The sequence below is a fragment of the Choloepus didactylus genome, chromosome X, assembly GCF_015220235.1.
Source record: "Choloepus didactylus isolate mChoDid1 chromosome X, mChoDid1.pri, whole genome shotgun sequence".
NCBI lineage: Eukaryota > Metazoa > Chordata > Mammalia > Pilosa > Megalonychidae > Choloepus > Choloepus didactylus.
The window spans coordinates 10,155,065-10,171,245 of record NC_051334.1 but is presented as its reverse complement, the minus strand read 5'-3'; the positions used below and the strand labels follow the sequence as shown (position 1 = coordinate 10,171,245).

The 16,181-nt window shown below is 41.0% G+C and overlaps 2 protein-coding genes across 2 annotated transcripts in view; both read right to left on the bottom strand.

The window, feature by feature from the left end:
* Positions 1–16,181, bottom strand: part of TLR8 (toll like receptor 8) — a 78,603-nt gene that overhangs the window by 49,329 nt on the left and 13,093 nt on the right. The window lies entirely within an intron of this gene.
* TLR7 (toll like receptor 7) overlaps positions 1–16,181 on the bottom strand; it is a 38,101-nt gene that overhangs the window by 8,828 nt on the left and 13,092 nt on the right. The window lies entirely within an intron of this gene.

Genomic DNA, 16,181 nt, shown 5'->3' with positions numbered 1-16,181 from the left:
CTACCAGTCTATAATCTGGCTTTCCTCTTGGGTTGTTTTTGAAAATCACCTCCAAGATGATTTGGGGATGAGCACACTCCCTGCACAACAGGTTCACATTACATGAATTTGAAGAGGAGACAGTGGTACAGTTAGAGCACTGCCTGGGTGACCCAAAGTCAGGGTGACCCCACATACTGATCAAACAAGATACTTCTGATAGTGAAAGAGGGAAGCCGTTAATAATTACACCAAGACTACAGGCATAAACCAAGACTGTCTCAGGCAAACCAGAACTCATGGGCACCTACCCATAATGATGATCCTTGGGCATCCAGGGCTACCGTAAGACCCTGAAACCCTGAGGAGAAAGACCTTAAAAGCAAATGTGAGAAGCACAAAAGAGCTTTGCTAACAACACCATATTACCTTGAACTGGCTCTGCCTTAGCAGATTAACCCATGGACTTGCTCTCAAGTTTCAGGATTTCCATCAACATTTTCCTTCAGAACATTGGTTTTAGTTTACCCAGTGCTTATGAATGGAAAAATCCAGCCTGTATCTCTCCAACAGGCTTACAGCTCAGCTGTTGCCTTTGTCCTCCTGATTGACCGAATCAACCAATTATGTTTGTATCCAATAAAACGAATGCTTACTTCCTTTAATTCCTCTAATAGGAGAGAAATAAGCAAATTTTCCCTCAGCTTTCTTTTTCTCCAATGCAAGATGGTTCAGAACAATCTCAGAGGGCTTCTTCACAATCTTTACATGCCTAAAGTTTGTTGGAATTAGAGGTACAAAGTTGTCTTTTTTTCCTTCTTTCCCCACTTTGTCTCCTCCCCATCATTAAAACTATTCACTGAGTCCCGTTGACTTCCTTCATTGTCCTTCTTGACATCTTTCCTTCTTTGCCATTTTAGCTGACACAGTCTCAGTGGAGACCCTATTACTTCACCCTTAGTCCTCTCCAAAGTCTTATCCTTGTCTCCAGGCTCTCTCTCTCTTTCAGTCCACCTATCTAACAAGCTTCCCAAACACAAATCAATCATTGCCTTGCTTTGAAGTCTTTAAAATGGTTTCCTTTGTCTTTTCTTTTTAAATTTCTTATAAGATGAATCAAAACTTTTTATCATGACGTCCAGAGTCTTCCATAATTTGACCTCTACCTACTTGTCTAGGCTTGCCTGATATGTGTCCCCTACCAGCTTCTCTAATTGCTAAGCCCATGCCCAGCTCCCTGACTTGCAAGTCCTTCCACTTGGAGTACCCTTCCATACCATCTCCACCCACCAGAATTCTAGTTATTCCTTAAAGCTCTACTTCTCAAAATGGAAAATTCAGACCCCTGGAGGACATGGCAGTAGTCCAGGAGGTTATAGGAAATCCTCAGATAAATATGGTACATATTCCTAGAGCATCAGTCTTTCTCAAAGATTTAGGAAGAAAGGTTGAGTTGAGAAGGGGCAAGGGATTCAGTAGAGGGATAGGAGAGAAGTGGCATGAGCTGTTTATATGGTCTCTGATAATATGATCCCAGACCCTGGATCCCACCCCCAGCTGTGCTTCTGTCAGAAGACATGATGGGTTCATGGATCCCACTATCAGAAGGCAATAGGGAATGCTGCCAAGAATGATATGAGTCAGGCTCCCCACTACATGGGACATGACTCCCAGAGGTGTAGATCTCCCTGGCAATGTGGGACATGACTCCCGGGGGTGTAGATCTCCCTGGCAATGTGGGACGTGATTCCTAGGGATGGGCCTGGACCTGGCAGCATGGAATTTAGAAAGTCTTCTTGACTAAGAGGGGGAAGAGAAATGAAGCAAAATGAAGTTTCAGTGGCTGAGAGATTTCAAATAGAGTTGAGAGGTCACTTGCAGGTTATGCATTATATAGATGTCCCTTTTTAGTTTTTAGTTTATTGAAATAGCTAGAGGGAAATACCTGAATCTGTTGAACTGCAACCCAGTAGCCTTGATTCTTGAGGGCAAGTCCTGATGACTGTGTAGCTTACACAGTGTGACTGTGTGATTGTGAAAGCCTTGTGGCTCACACTCCCTCTGTCAAGGGTATGGACAGATGAGTAGGAAAATGGGGAAAAAAATTAAATGAATAATAGGGGGGATGGGGATGTTTTGGGTGTTCTTCTTTACTTGTATTTTTATTTTTTGGAATAATGAAAATGTTCAAAAGTTGATTTTTGTGATGAGTGCATAGCTGTATGTTGGTACTGTGAACAATTGATTGAACACCATGGATGATTGTAGGGTATGTGAATATATCTCAATAAAACTGACTTTTACAAAAAAGAATGATGTGGGTCAGGGAGGTGAGTTATATCCCAGATGGGGCCAACCTGGGTAAAGGGCCATCCTGAACCAGGTGCTCCCTTCCCAGCCTATTACCATGAACCTAGATGAAACCCTGGGAAAAGGTGGGAGAATCCCTAAATTAACTAAGTTTTAAAAACCTGAGGTGTTTGAGACAGCACTAATAAAACTGAGCTTTTCAGGATGTGCCTATTTTAAGTATTTTTGTGAACAGGAAAAACGGAGGCTCTGGGATGAAGGAGGTTCAGGTATAGTAAAATAAAGGTACATCTTACCAGTGGTCTGCTGGTAAATGTTTTAACAACTGCCACACACACACACCCCTCCACCCTGGCGCAAAAGCCTTCATAAGTCCTGATTTGTAGCATTTGTCATTTTCCAATTTCCACAGTGTAAATTCTCCCCATGGCCAGTTTCAAGTTACCAGTGTGATGTCACTGAACTCAGAGTTGGGAAGAGATGTGCATAATCGCTCTTACGAACCTATATGAGCTAAGTCCAGCCTTTTTCTCCTCTCTACTTTTTTTCTTGCTTCTGTCCACTTCTCTCCTTCTGTATTACCACCTCTCCAATCCATTTAGCCATCAAGTCTCACCTGGACTATGGCACTAGCCTCCTCACTGATCTCCCTGATTCCCCTTCTCCCCTATCATTCATCAAGTGGCATCAGAGTATTCTTTATAAGCATGAATCAGGTCAACTACAATGGTTTCCTATTACACTTTGAATGAAATACAAAGTCTTTACCATTGCTTAGAGTATCCCACCTGTTCTGACCCCAGCCTGCCTCTCTGACCTTGAACCATCTTTCCCCACTTTAACCACACACCAACCACCTGCTTTCTGTTCTGCAGTCAAGCCAAGCTCATAACCACCTCAGTCTTGGCACTTGCTGTTCCCTCTTCCTAAGTTATCTTTTGCCTCCTCTTCCTGAAGCCAGATCTTTCTTGTCCCTTTGGTGTCTCTTCAAGGGTCACATCCTGAAAGAAGCCTTCCTGAACCAACTTATCTAAATACCTTCCATGTAGTAATAGTGATAATGATAGCAATAGTACTTAACTGACGTAGCACTTACTATATGCTGGGCATCATTGTAAATGCTTTACATGTATTAACTCATTTAATCCTCGCAATAACCCCGTGAAGGCAATATTACAGGTCCTCAGTCCCTTATCCAAAACCTGGGGGCTTGATGTGTTTTGGAGTTCAGAATTTTGAGATTGCAGAAGACAGTGTGATTCCTGTACCCTATGTTATGTACTACTCCTGTTGGTGCCGGGGCAGCATCCAATAACCAAACCTACACAAATTTCTGCAGCAAAGCACAGGATTGTTCACTCTAAGCTGGGTTTAAAAAAAAGAATAGCTAATTCATTCAGTTCAGGTCAAGATTCACATCCAAATGAGTTCAGATCATGTTGTGTTTTGCCATCAACTGAATTAGAACAAAGCAGTTAATTTGGGAATTTTGGAATTGCAGACCTCTATTATTATCTCATTTTACAGATGAGTCAACCAAGGCTCAGAGAGGAATATGTACTCTCTTTTGCATCATCCTGCTTTATTTCCTTCAAAGCCCTTAGCACAGTCAGAACTTATCTTGTTGATTTTGTGTGCTTATTTGTTTATTGTCTGTTCTGCACCATAATGTAAGCTCTGAGGGCTTAGGTGTCTTCTCCTAAAACAATGCCTGTCAGCTAGCAAGGGATCCATTACGTTTGCTGAGTACATAAATGAAAGAAAGAATGAATAAGTGAATGAAAGAACAAGTGAAGTAAAGCACAAAACTTCAAAGAAATTTCTTCTTGGAGTAAATTCCTTCAAGCTCCACCCCCAGACTCCCCAGGGATCATGCTCTGTTTCTTCTAGCTTTCCAAGTAGTCCTTGGGGGGAAGGTTTAAGAAGTTCTACTTTTATAAGGCCCAGCCCCAACTCATCTTCTTCAGGAAGCCTTCTGGGAAGTAATCTCTCCCTCCTCTCACTTCCTACCCCATTGATTTCACTGAAGGCTGTGAAAAGAGCTCTGTATGAAAGGGTGGAAGGACTGGTTCCAGTCCTGACTTGGTGGTTCACTCTCCTTGGACCCCTCTGAGGCAGGCACCGTGCTCAGGAGAAAGCCCCCTACGAGAGAACAATGGGTCCCCGTAAACAACGATGTAAGATGTGCCAGAGACCCAGACAACCCTCCCAGACCAAGACAATGGACATGGACCAGACAATTCGCCAGTAATCCCTTATCTCAGAATTGTACCAAGTATTTTGTGAGGAAGAATTTCTAATAAATGCCAGAATTCCACTGACTCATTGTTTTGGTTTGCTAAAGCTGCTGAAACACAATATACCAGAAATGGACTGGCTTTTACAATGAGGATTTATTAGCTTACAAATTTACAGTTCTAAGGCCATGAAAATGTCCAAATTAAGGCATCAACAGGACGATGGCTTCTCTGAAGAAAGGTCAACCAGCATCTGGAGCACCTCTGTCACATGGGAAGGCACATGGCTGGCATCTGTTGGTCCTTCTCTCCTGGGTTTCATTGCTTTCAGCTTCTTGCTCCAGTGGCTTTCTCTCTTGGCTCCTCTGGGGGCTTTTTCTTTCTATGCTCTCTCTGCTTTTTCTGTCCTTTATCCTCTCAAAAAGGACTCCAGTAAAAGGATTAAGACCCACCTTGAATGGGGTGGGTCACATCCCAAATTGAAATAACCTAACCAAAAGGTCCTGCCCACAACAGGTCTGCACCCACAGGAATGGATTAAAAGAACATGGCTTTGAACCCTCAATCTTGGGGCTTGCCCTTATGAAGCGTATTGACTGCAAAGGTGAGGGTAAGCCTACTTATAATTGTGCCTAAGAATTACCCCCAGAGAACCTCTTTTGTTGCTCAGATGTGGTCTCTCTCTCTAAGCCAACTTGGCAGGTGGACTCATTGCCACCACCCCCCCCTTCATGGGACATGACTCCCATGGGTGTAACTCTCCCTGGCAATGTGAGACAACCCAGGGATGAGTCTGGACCCAGTATCATGGTATTGAGAAAGCCTTCTTAACCAAGAGGGGGAAGGGAAAAATGAAGCAAAGTGAAGTTTCAGTGGCTGAGAGATTTCCAACAGAGTTGAGAGGTCATTCTGGAGGTTATGCGTTATATAGATATTGCTTTTTAGATTTTAGTGCATTGAAATAGCTAGAAGGAAATACCTGAAACTATTGAACTGCAATCCAGTAGCCTTGATTCTTGTAGATGATTATATAACTATATAGCTTATATGGTGTGACTGTATGATTGTGAAAACCCTGTGGCTCCCACTCCCTTTATCCAGTGTATGGACAGATGAGTAGAAAAATTGGGACAAAAAGTAAATGAATAATGGGGGGATTGGAGGAGGGGATGTTTTGGGTGTTCTTTTTTACATTTATTTTTTTTGTTTTGTTTTGTTTTTTTTTGCTTTTGCCCATTAAGACATTTTTATTAGAGAATTTATGGGTTTACAGAACAATCATGCATAAAATACAGGATTCCCGTAAACCTTCCCACCACCAAAATTTGCATTGTTGAGAAAAATTTGTTACAATTGTTGATATCCCCCCTTTTTTTTGTAATTTGACTATTTTTTTGTTTTTGTTTCGTTTTTTCATTTTTATTGAGATTGTTCAGATACCATACAATTATCCAAAGATCCAAAGTGTACAATCACTTGCCCCTGGGTACCCTCATACAGCTGTGCATCCATCACACTTAATTTTTGTTCAATTTTTAGAAACTTTTCATTACTCCAGATAAGAAATAAAGTGAAAGATGAAAAAAGAAAAAAAGAAAAGGAAACTCTAATCCTCCCCTATCCCTAACCAACCCCCCTCAATTGTTGACTCATAGTATTGATATAGTACATTTGTTACTGTTTATGAAAAAATGTTGAAATACTACTAACTGTAGTATATAGTTTGTAATAGGTATATAGTTCTTCCCTATATGCCCCTCTATTATTAACTTCTAATTGTATTGTCATATATTTGTTCTGGTTCATGGAAGTGATTTCTAGTATTTGTACAGTTGATCATGGACATTGCCCACCATAGGATTCAGTTTTATACATTCCCATCTATTGACCTCCAACTTTCCTTCTGGTGACATATATGACTCTGAGCTTCCCCTTTCCACCTCATTCACACACCATTCGGCGCTGTTAGTTATTCTCACATCTTGCTACCAACACCCCTGTTCATTTCCAAACATTTAAGTTCATCCTAATTGAACATTCTGCTCATACTAAGCAACCACTCCCCATTCTTAAGCCTCGTCCTATATCTTGGTACCTTATATTTCATGTCTATGAGTTTACATATTATAATTAGTTCCTATCAGTGAGACCCTGCAATAATTGTCCTAATGTGTCTGGCTTATTTCACTCAGTATATTGCCCTCGAGGTTTTGTCATCAACCCATTTTTTTTTTAATATGGTTTTGTTCACTCACCATACATTCCATCCCAAGTAAATAATCGATGGTTTTCTGCATGGTCATACATTTATGTGTTCACCACCTTCACCACTATCTATATAAGAGCATCTACATTTCTTCCACAAGGCAGGAGGGAGAGTCAAAGAAGGTAGAGAGGCAAAAGAAAGAGGAAAAAAAAAGACAGCTAGGAAGCAGCAAAAGGAAAAATAACCTTAAATCAAAGTAGAATAAAGAATCAGACAATACCACCAATGTCAAGTGTCTAACATGCCTCCCCTATCCCCCCTCTTATCTGCATTCACCTTGGTATATCACCTTTGTTACATTAAAGGAAGCATAATACAATGATTCTATTAGTTACAGTCTCTAGTTTATGCTGATTGCATCCCTCCCCCAATGCCTCCCCATTTTTAACACCTTGCAAGGTTGACATTTGCTTGTTCTCCCTCGTAAAAGAACATATTTGTACATTTTATCACAATTGTTGAATACTCTAGATTTCACCAAATTACACAGTCCCAGTCGTTATCTTTCCTCCTTTCTTGTGGTGTCTCACATGCTCCCCACCTTCCTCTCTCAACCGTATTCATAGTTACCTTTTTTCAGTGTACTTCCATTGTTGTGCTGCCATCTCCCAAAATTGTGTTCCAAACCACGCACTCCTGTCTTCTATCACCCTGTAGTGCTCCCTTTAGTATTTCCTGTAGGACAGGTGTCTTGTTCACAAAGTCTCTCATTGTCTGTTTGTCAGAAAATATTTTGAGCTCTCCCTCATATTTGAAGGACAGCTTTGCTGGATACAGGATTCTTGGTTGGCGGTTTTTCTCTTTCAGTATCTTAAATATATCACACCACTTCCTTCTTGCCTCCATGGTTTCTGCTGAGAGATCTGCACATAGTCTTATTAAGCTTCCTTTGTATGTAATGGATTGCTTTTCTCTTGCTGCTTTCAGGATTCTCTCTTTGTCTTTGACATTTAATAATCTGATTATTAAGTGTCTTGGCATAGGCCTATTCATATCTCTTCTGTTTGGAGTACGCTGTGCTTCTTGGATCTGTAATTTTATGTCTTTCATAAGAGATGGGAAATTTTCATTAATTATTTCCTCTATTATTGCTTCTGCCCCCTTTCCCTTCTCTTCTCCTTCTGGGACACCAATGATACGTACATTATTGTACTTTGTTTCATCCTTGAGTTCCCGGAGACGTTGCTCATATTTTTTCATTCTTTTCTCCATCTGCTCCTTTGCGTGTAGGCTTTCAGGTGTTTTGTTCTCCAGTTCCTGAGTGTTTTCTTCTGCCTCTTGAGATCTGCTGTTGTATGTTTCCACTGTGTCTTTCATCTCTTGTGTTGTGCCTTTCATTTCCATAGATTCTACTAGTTGTTTTTTTGAACTTTTGATTTCTGCCGTATACATGCCCAGTGCTTCCTTTACAGCCTCTATCTCTTTTGCAATATCTTCTCTAAACTTTTTGAATTGATTTAGCATTAGTTGTTTAAATTCCTGTATCTCAGTTGAAGTGTACGTTTGTTCCTTTGACTGGGCCATAACTTTGTTTTTCTTAGTGTAGGTTGTAATTTTCTGTTGTCTAGGCATGGTTTCCTTGGTTATCCAAATCAGGTTTTCCCAGACCAGAACAGGCTCAGGTCCCAGAGGGAAGAAATATTCAGTATCTGGTTTCCCTGTGGGTGTGTCTTAGAAAATTGCTCCATCCTTTGATGCCTCGGGTCACTGTGCTTTTCTGCCCAGCAGGTGACGCCTGTTAGCCTATAATTCTTGACTGGTGTGAGGAGGTATGGCCGTGTTCCCCCAGGCTCTGGGGTCTGGTTCTGAATGGAAAGGGCCCCACCCCTTTCCTCCTAGAGAAGACAGACTCCCCAGGTGGAGGTCATTAGCATTTCAATGGTCTCTCTCTCTGCTTGTGGTGTCTCCACCCTTCCCCGAGTCACAGCCCTGGAAACTGAAAATGACTGGGGCTTTCTCCACTGAGCCAAGAAAGAAACAGATAGTCCCCTTCAGACCCAGTCCAAGGCGACCCTCCGGCTCTCCCAGGTCAGTCGTCACCCAAAGCCTCTGTCTGTTTTTTGGGGATGCGTACCTGTAGTGAGCAGTTCACACTCGCTACTTAAAATCCCAGTTGGAGCTCAGCTGAGCTATATTCGCTTGCTGGGAGAGAGCTTCTCTGTGGCACCACGAGGCTTTGCAGCTCGGGCTATGGGGGAGGGGGTCTCACAACTTGGTTCCGCAGGTTTTACTTACAGATTTTATGCTGTGTTCTCAGGCATTCCTCCCAATTCAGGTTGGTGTATGATGAGTGGATGGTCTCGTTTGTCCCCCCGCAGTTATTCTGGATTATTTTCTAGTTGTTTCTGGTTTTTTGTAGTTGTTCCAGGGGGACTACTTAGCTTCCACTCCTCTCTGTGCCGCCATCTTGCCCGAGTTTTACATTTATTTTTATTCTTATTTTTATTTTTATTTTTTTTGGAGTAATGAAAATGTTCAAAAATTGATTGTGGTGATGAATGAACAACTATATGATGATACTGTGAACAAGTGATTGTACACTTTGGATGATTGTATGGTATGTGACTATATGTCAATAAAATTGCAGGAAAGAAAAAACACTGATTACTGTTGTGCCAAATGGCAAGCAAGTCTTTAATTAAATGATAATGTTTCTCATATCCCTTGTAAATCCATTTAAATAGCACAGACTTGTCATTGATATGAAAATGTCTAATGTGACTGTATATGAATTTTAATTGAAAACTTTGCAAAGTACCATGTATGCAATCTACTAAAATTTAAAATTTTGATTAGTTTGTGTGATTTGGCATTATTAAATTATTATTATGGACGCCTATTACAAAAAAGAACATGGCCTTCTCTGGGGCACATAACAGCTTCAGTCTAGCACCCTCATATTCATTCTTTCATTTGAAAAAAACAGTGATTGAATACCTACTAGAGGCAAGAGATATACAGTCCCTGTCCTTAAAGAGCTCAAAGTCTAGTGGAGGAGAGAAAAATATATATGGATTTAAAATACCATGTGGAAGACCATTAGTTCTTTCAGGACAAGATGCTGACACTTGTATGTAATTATGTGTAGGTTAATTGTTGTTCTTATTCCATTGGGTGGTTTCTGATACTCCTGATTAATTATTTTTATTATCCTCATGGAGTCCAGAGATTGCTCTGTCTTCAATATCCTTTCCCCCTCTCTCAACTCATAGTGATAAAACCTCCATTTGCCACTGTTAAGAAAAAAACAGTTTCTCAGATAACTTTGCAACTAAGTGTAGCCACTTGACTAAGTGCATGCCAGTGTGATGTGAAAGGCAGCTATGTGCGTCGTTTTCTGGGACATGCCCTTAAAGGGAGGGACTGGCCCCCTTCCTCCTCTCTCCTTCTGTCTGGCTTCTTGCAATGTGGGTGGCGGATCATGCAGATGAGGGGAACAGGCTAGAGGTTTTGGAGCAGCAAGGTGGGTGAGCCATGGTCTTTGAATGACCTCATGGAACAGAGTGGAAACAGCAGCTCTGAGCTGCTGTCCTCCAGGAGTTTACGAGAAATAATAAAAGGTTATCGTTAAGCCATTGTTAATCAGATTTTCTATTGTACAAAGCCAAGCCTAATTTTAACCAGTGTAGAATTTGGAACTTTGAAATAAGTTACTGCCTTACTTTTTAGGTTCTTATGAGCGAACCTAAAATACATGACAGTGATGTCATCAGGTTGAGGGCAGTGAAGACTCAGATACTGGAGGCCGGAAAGCTGGTGACCCATGTTATGCCATCACAGAACACTTGATAAAACTCTTACCTGTGCTATCTTGAAAGGCAGAACGTATGCCAACCATGACTTTACTCTTAGGGGAAAGAGTTGGTGATATTCATAATGGAGATGTGTGTTGGTGGCTTCTTACTGTTTTCAGCCAATTTTTATGAGAGAATGAACTAGGGCTGAAGTTAGCCATTCTGCAAGCAGAGATGGAAGGAAATATAGCTTTGCTAAGAAAGGTGTATTCTGCCTGTAGTCCTGAACTCTAAGTTGATTAAGAGGCTTTGCAGGGTTGAAAAAGCCAACCACTTTACCCCACACTAAAAGCAAATGTAATGGATAGAGTCAAATTATCAGCCTTACGAGGAAATAGGAGTGTGCCCACGTGTATTTTCCAAGCACTTTCTGGCAGACAATGAAAGCCTGTCCAGGGCAAAAATCTGATTAAGAGTGTTGCCTTCCCCTTGACTCATACAGCCTCTAGGTAGTTGCATTAAATCGAGCTGCATTAAATCCAGCATTGACGGAACACAGAGGCTTTAGACTTAAAATTTCTACTGCTGCGCTGTCTAAATGATTGCCACTAGTCACATGTGGCTATTTAAATTCAAATTAATTACATTTCAATAAAATTAAAAATTCCATTTCTCAGTCACAGTAGCCATATTTCAGGCACTCAGAAGGCACATCAGGCTAATGGACCCTGTATTCGATAGTGCAGATACAGAACATTTTCATCATCGCTGAAAGTTCTATTAGACAGTGTTGGTCTAGACCAGGGATCGGCAAACATTTTCTGGAAAGGGCCAGACAGTAAATATTTTAGGCAAAATCAAGGATATTATTTAGGTACTGTTTAAAATGGAGCTAATGAAAAATGTAAACACCATCCTTAGCTCACAAGCTGTATAAAAAGCACGGGGCAGGACAGATTTGACCCACGGGCCGTAATTTGCCAATCCTTGGTCTAGAAAAAGTTCTTCTGCTGTGTTGTACCTGTGCATGGAATTAACTCTCAGCAAATTCACTCTAAGACTACCAAGTATTAGAGGGAATTATATCACCTGCCAAGTCTGTAAGGCGATTTACATGCCATTAATTTCAATCAGTAACGTCTAGTGAATTATGGAGTCCCTATCCAGTTCATTCACAGAGATAGGTTCATTCACCAGGAGGACAGGAAAGTGTGAAGGTCAGTGACTGCCTGACATGAATGCCAGCCTCCGGAGCCCAGCAACTTGGGCTACTGAGCCGGCCCTCCCAGCCACTCTACTACACTACTTCTTGGCCAGTCCTGATGTCAACTCATCCATCTTTCCCTCGAGTTGGTGAACCCTTCCACATCTGGAACCTTCTTTGCCTTTACATATACTCTATCCTTATAATGCCTGCCACATAGTGCATGTGGGATAAATATTTGCTGACTAAATCAGGCTTGGAGCTTTCTTTAAAAATCCCATACAAAACACATATTGAACTATCACAGTCGGTAGAGTTTTTCCAAGATCAGATTTTGACAAGGGCATGAGGAGAGACCAGGAGGACTCGGGGCATCTAAAGGAAGGGTTGAAGTAGGGAAATTGCCATGGAAGTAAAGGGGGTGGTATCGGAGGAAGGGCATCAGAAGGGGAACTGCGGACAGATTCCCACATAATCCTTTTACTCAGAAGCTTTGTCCCCTTGAACCTGAAACCCCAGCCAAAGTGCAGAGGTCATTTGTCTTGCCTGGGAACACACACAGCCAGACTCGGGATATCCCTGTCCTATGTCAAAGTTCTGCCGTAAACCAGCTGGCTCTTGTAATGCTCTATGCCCTAAATTCCTGAGGCAGGTGGCTCTCGGCTCTCCATGCCTGCTGTGCCGAAAGCCTCCAACTCCCAGTTACCAGCAAGTTTGCATTCCAGCATCCATGCCAAGAGGAAGATTAAGTGCAAGGAGAATGTTAGGCTCGATGAGCAAGCAGACGAGGCCAAAAAAGAAAAGAAAACGGACTCGGTGAGCAAAGCCTTTCTACATTTGCGATTTAAAGAGAAAGAATACCTTTGAGGCTTCCAAACTTAAAATTATTGAGATTATTTTAAAACATGAAATATTCTTTTATTCCAGTGGAGATTTCCTTAAGTGTGGAAATTGCCATTTTCAAACCAGTGGGATCTCTCTGTTTAATGCTTAGGCAGGAACCTTAGCTTCAACTGACATTGTTTTAAAATGTCAGGGTTCAGCACTGAGCCAGGTCTGTTTGCATTTGCTACAAATAACCCATGTTATTTGGTTTGGTTTGATGTTCTGGCAAGGATGGCCACCAGATGTTTGTCTTTCACTAAGCTCATTTGTAGAATAGCCTAATGCACATAGGCCCAGCTTTGGTGGTGAATCATAACTAATTACAGATGGATGTACACTGAGTATTTTGGATGCTCAGTTAGGGAACTAATTATAGTAAAAATGGGAAGTTTGATTTTATGTGCACAGGCATTTCTATTCTCACAATTAATCACTCCTTTTTGTTAAAATGGAAGATGTAGAATTCACGTTGAACTGTCATCAGACAATCATTTGTGTGTGTGTTTTTATTTAATAGCAGTTGCCTTTTATTGTGTGCTTTTTATGTGCCAGGTGCTGAGGTAGATATATTCCATCACTAAACCCTCACAATGAGGTAGAAAGGGAGTATAAGTATTTCCATTTCACTGATAAGGAAGCAGGGATCAGAGAGGCAATTTCAAGCCAAGATAATCCAAACCCAATTTCAAGCCATCGTCTTCAAGTTGCTTCATGTAGTTAGAGTAAATACATCCAGTATATCACGTCTGCATCTAGGTTAATTGCCTTTTTTTTTTTTTTTAATCTTCATTTTATTGAGATATATTCACATACCACGCAGTCATACAAAACAAATCGTACTTTCGATTGTTTACAGTACCATTACATAGTGGTACATTCATCACCCAAATCAATCCCTGGCACCTTCATTAGCACACACACAAAAATAACAAGAATAATAATTAGAGTGAAAAAGAGCAATTGAAGTAAAAAAGAACACTGGGTACCTTTGTCTGTTTGTTTGTTTGTTTCCTTCCCCTATTTTTCTACTCATCCATCCATAAACTAGACAAAGTGGAGTGTGGTCCTTATGGCTTTCCCAATCCCATTGTCACCCCTCATAAGCTACATTTTTATACAACTGTCTTCGAGATTCATGGGTTCTGGGTTGTAGTTTGATAGTTTCAGGTATCCACCACCAGCTACCCCAATTCTTTAGAACCTAAAAAGGGTTGTCTAAAGTGTGCATGAGTGCCCACCAGAGTGACCTCTCGGCTCCTTTTGGAATCTCTCTGCCACTGAAGCTTATTTCATTTCCTTTCACATCCCCCTTTTGGTCAAGAAGATGTTCTCTGTCCCACGATGCCAGGTCTACATTCCTCCCCGGGAGTCGTATTCCACGTTGCCAGGGAGATTCACTCCCCTGGGTGTCTGATCCCACGTAGGGGGGAGGGCAGTGATTTCACCTTTCAAGTTGGCTTAGCTAGAGAGACAGGGCCACATCTGAGCAACAAAGAGGCATTCGGGAGGAGGCTCTTAGGCACAACCATAGGGAGGCCTAGCCTCTCCTTTGCAGCAACCGTCTTCCCAAGGGTAAAACCTGTGGTAGAGGGCTCAACCCATCAAACCACCAGTCCCCTATGTCTGTGGTCATGTTAGCAACCATGGAGGTAGGGTAGGCGAATACCCCTGCATTCTCCACAGGCTCCTCAAGGGGGCACTACATCTTTTTTTTTTTTTCCCTTGTTTTTCTTTTTTTTTCTTTTTTTTTTTTTTAACTTTCCCTTCTTTTTTAAATCAACTGTATGAAAAAAAAAGTTAAAAACAAAACAAACATACAATAAAAGAACATTTCAAAGAGACCATAACAAGGGAGTAAGAAAAAGACAACTAACCTAAGATAACTGCTTAACTTCCAACATGTTCCTACTTTACCCCAAGAAAGTTACCTAATATAGCAACATTTCTGTGAACTTGCTTCTACTATATCCATCAGAAATTAACAGACCATAGTCATTTCTGGGCATCCCCAGAACGTTAAATAGCTTATCTGTTCTTCTTGGATTATTGTTCCCCCTTCCTTAATTGCTCTCTATTGCTAGTTCCCCTACATTCTACATTATAAACCATTTGTTTTACATTTTTCAAAGTTCACATTAGTGGTAGCATATAATATTTCTCTTTTTGTGCCTGGCTTATTTCGCTCAGCATTATGTCTTCAAGGTTCATCCATGTTGTCATATGTTTCACGAGATCGTTCCTTCTTACTGCCGCGTAGTATTCCATCGTGTGTATATACCACATTTTATTTATCCACTCATCTGTTGAAGGACATTTGGGTTGTTTCCATCTCTTGGCAATTGTGAATAATGCTGCTATGAACATTGGCGTGCAGATATCTGTTCGTGTCACTGCTTTCCGATCTTCTGGGTAAATGCCAAGAAGTGCAATCGCTGGATCGAATGGTAGCTCTATATCGAGTTTTCTAAGGAACTGCCAGACTGACTTCCAGAGTGGCTGAACCATTATACAGTCCCACCAACAATGAATAAGAGTTCCAATTTCTCCACATCCCCTCCAGCATTTGTAGTTTCCTGTTTGTTTAATGGCAGCCATTCTAACCGGTGTTAGATGGTATCTCATTGTGGTCTTAATTTGCATCTCTCTAATAGCTAGTGAAGCTGAACATTTTTTCATGTGTTTCTTGGCCATTTGTATTTCCTCTTCAGAGAACTGTCTTTTCATATCTTTTGCCCATTTTATAATTGGGCTGTCTGTACTATTGTCATTGAGTTGTAGGATTTCTTTATATATGCAAGATATCAGTCTTTTGTCAGATACATGGTTTCCAAAAATTTTTTCCCATTGAGTTGGCTGCCTCTTTACCTTTTTGAGAAATTCCTTTGAGGTGCAGAAACTTCTAAGCTTGAGGAGTTCCCATTTATCTATTTTCTCTTTTGTTGCTTGTGCTTTGGGTGTAAAGTCTAGGAAGTGGCCTCCTAATACAAGGTCTTGAAGATGTTTTCCTAAATTATCTTCTAGGAGTTTTATGGTACTTTCTTTTATATTGAGATCTTTGGTCCATTTTGAGTTAATTTTTGTGTAGGGGGTGAGGTAGGGGTCCTCTTTCATTCTTTTGGATATGGATATCCAACTCTCCCAGCCCCATTTGTTGAAAAGACCATTATGACTCAGTTCAGTGACTTTGGGGGCCTTATCAAAGATCAGTCGGCCATAGATCTGAGGGTCTATCTCTGAATTCTCAATTCGATTCCATTGATCTATATGTCTATCTTTGTGCCAGTACCATGCTTGTTTTGGCAACTGTGGCTTTATAATAAGCTTCAAAGCCAGGGAGTGTAAGTCCTCCCACTTCGTTTTTCTTTTTTAGAGTGTCTTTAGCAATTCGAGGCATCTTCCCTTTCCAAATAAATTTGATAACTAGCTTTTCCAAGTCTGCAAAGTAGGTTGATGGAATTTTGATTGGGATTGCATTGAATCTGTAGATGAGTTTGGGTAGAATTGACATCTTAATGACATTTAGCCTTCCTATCCATGAACATGGAATATTTTTCCATCTTTTAAGG